Raw genomic sequence first — 3,060 nt, 5'->3', positions numbered from 1 at the left:
GGAGCGGCCCAGCCTGGCAAGGGCGTTTGGCACCCGGTGTGGTTTTCCTTTTCCCTGCTCCTTTGGTGAGCTGTTCTGCCAAGCTGGTTCTCGTACCGCACCTCACACCTGAGCCCAGCCCTTCGCTGCCCATCCCTTGGAAACATGATTTCAAGGAATATACGCTCTGGATTTTCTCCTGCCGGTGGGGAGGGTTTGCTGGCTGGGGGGGGCCTGAGGGCAGTTGTGGGTTTGACTCTTGTCATCTGTCATGGTGACAGTGAAGGGAGCATGCGGGAGCACGGGCAGACAAGTTTCTTTTGCAAGCAGGGCCACGTACAGCTGTGCTGCAAGACCAGGCTTGGGGTGATGGTTGTTTCTGCCCAACTGTCTCCTCAAGATGCTTCATGGGCCAGCAGCGACCCCCTTGGGCATCATGCAGCCCTCACAGCCACGCAATGGCCACGCTAAAGCAAAACAGCAAACGCCAAAGATGCCACCTACATCCCCACAGAGAGCAGCACCACTCAGCTTTTTTGGGGGAAGCTATGTGTGAGCAGGCTGTACCTCCCCATCATTTCCCACATTCTGCCTGGAAAAAAGCAGCCCAGGGCCAGCACAATCTTTCTGTAGTGGAGAAAGCCTGGCTGTGAAATGGGGCATGCTCCTTCCTCACAGGTGGATGTGGTAATTTACTTCATGGCTTGGAAGGAGTAAAATGGCCCAGTGCCTCACTGGCAATGGAAATGGTTGGGAAAACACAACCTTGGACTGCTCCAAATGCAAAATCTCATTCCCAGCTATGCCTTGAGGAGGACTTCCTCAAGGTGTTTAAGCGGAGCCTGACCTTAAATAATGCGTTACTGTTTGTTTTTTCTTTTACTGTTTTTCTTTTTTAGTCAGGACTGCGGAACCAGTGCCACAGAAAACATGGGATTCCCCAGCACTCACATGCTGTGTTGGGGCTGAGCAGCACAAGCTGTGTCAGAGTGGAAGGAGAAACCCCCATGCTCTGGTAGGTATTGAAACAGCTAATGCACATGAACACTGGGGAAGCCCAGGCTGCTTTTGAAACTGTCTTGTGTCAGTGATAGAGTTTTTAATCCCATCCAAGTAGTATACATGTTAGTATATGTGTTCAAATTACACTTGTTGGCCAAGTTGAGTGAAAGGATGTGGGTGCCTTGTGCAGCTGTGGGCGAGAGTAGCCAATGCAGGCCTTTGGAAATCACGCTCAAGCATCCCCACAAACACCCAGGTAGGTTCCCTACGGTGAAATCTGCATTGCCTGAGCAAATCACTGCTGTGTGCTGGGGAAACAGGCAGCAACAGGAATAACAGCAGGTTATCTGAGCATTTGCACAAAGATATTGTTAGACCAGAGCCTATAAAAGCTGTTTGTGTGCTGTAGCCATGGCAATTAGCAGTATTAATTAGTAATTGTATTAGTAACAGTGTATAAAGCTGGTGCTAGATCAAGCTCATTTGATAGGCAGAAGAGTGATGTGAGCAATGGTCACACTGACTAAGGTAGAAGGGGGGGGGAAAGGGTTTGTGCTTTTTTCATTTATTAAGGAGTTTAAAACAATGACCAATGGGGAAAAGTGAGTGCAACTGTTCTGGGGGGTTGTAGCAGTATTTTTTAACTTGCTATCAACATTCTGCCCAGTCTGTCATGGGCTTTTGCCTGACCAGCCGCTCATATCCTTTTGTGTTACCCCTGACAATTAGGCTAAAACACCAGAAAGAAGCAGGGAGAGGGGCTCCTGTCAAGTGGTCATTCTGGGTCTGTGCTTGCCGGTGTTAAAAACTGCCTCATTATTTCTCCCTCTCAGGACTTTTCAGGATGTTTTTATCTTTTGTTTTGCATCATACTGTTCCAGTTTTAATTTCTTTTACAGGTGAGAATTGGTGACCTTTTTCCATATCTTTTTTCATCTGAAGTGTTAAAACAACCACAGGCATTTCCATCTTTTGAAGGAAGTGTACTTTTGGCATAGCCAGAAAGCCACTTCATAAAACAGTGCTTTTCTGCACTTTCACTTCCCTGGCATTTCCAAGTAGTAGAAGTTCACAGCGAGATTCAATGCATGAAAGTCACAATAGTTTCTAAATTCGTGCAAAGTCCCAAACTTTGTGTTTTATTTTGGGACTCATGGCCACATGAGCAGGAACAGGAGTCCTCAGGACATGCTGTCTGTATGGTTGCTCACCCTGCCAGGTGGGAGCCCCAAGGTGTTCCAAACCACAGGTTGGACTCTCCACACCCCCACCATGTCTCCCCTCCCGCTTTTGTGACTTTTGAACAGATGAGTTTGGGTCCTTCTCCGTAAAGTGGCATACGTGGGAGCTGGCACATTGCACATCCTTCTCTCAGCCTCGGGGCTTTTTATCCTGCAGTTCAATGAGCACCGTCAGAAGAATGAGGAAGAACAGGATTGGGAGCAAAGGACACACAAGGCACCTGGGAAAGCACTGTTTTCAGCTATGTAACCTTCCTTACACATGTTTTTTTCCTTGCCCTGCTTTACTTCCATTAGGAAAGCTGCATGGCAGCCCAAACTTTGTGCTGCAGCTGAGAGTTTGCTGGGTGATGCATCCAGCCGTACACATTCCTTTCTGTGGTGCAGGAAGGGGGATTCAGAAAATATGCCTGAATTAGCTTCAAGCCTCTGGGCGCATAACTGTATCCCCGGCCAGTGGTAACACTTGTGTTGTAAAATCCTTTTTCCTAGGCTCACGGACCGTCTCTGGGATCAGATACACCGTCTCTGGGATAACGGAACCAAACTGGCTCATGAACTCCAGAACAACAATGTGCTACAGCAACGGCAGTGAGGTAATTGACCTGGTTCGCGTCACATTTTTCCAGCCTTTATATATCATTGTACTTCTTTTTCTGCCTCGTAAACGGGTGCTGCAGTTGCTGCAGGGGAATGAAGCTGACGGGTGCTTTTCACGGTCTCAGGACACGCAGGGTAAAGAAACACCGTTAGCGAGGGAAGCTGCGGCGCTTCGGGGCTGAGCCACCACCAGATGGCAGCTGGAGTCCAGGGATGAGGCAGCCCCAAGGGCCGGCTC

Source organism: Nestor notabilis, unplaced genomic scaffold, assembly GCF_000696875.1.
Source record: "Nestor notabilis isolate BGI_N333 unplaced genomic scaffold, ASM69687v1 scaffold4883, whole genome shotgun sequence".
NCBI classification, from domain to species: Eukaryota; Metazoa; Chordata; class Aves; order Psittaciformes; family Psittacidae; genus Nestor; species Nestor notabilis.
The sequence above is the reverse complement of the archived record's forward strand: the minus strand, read 5'-3'. Positions refer to the sequence as shown.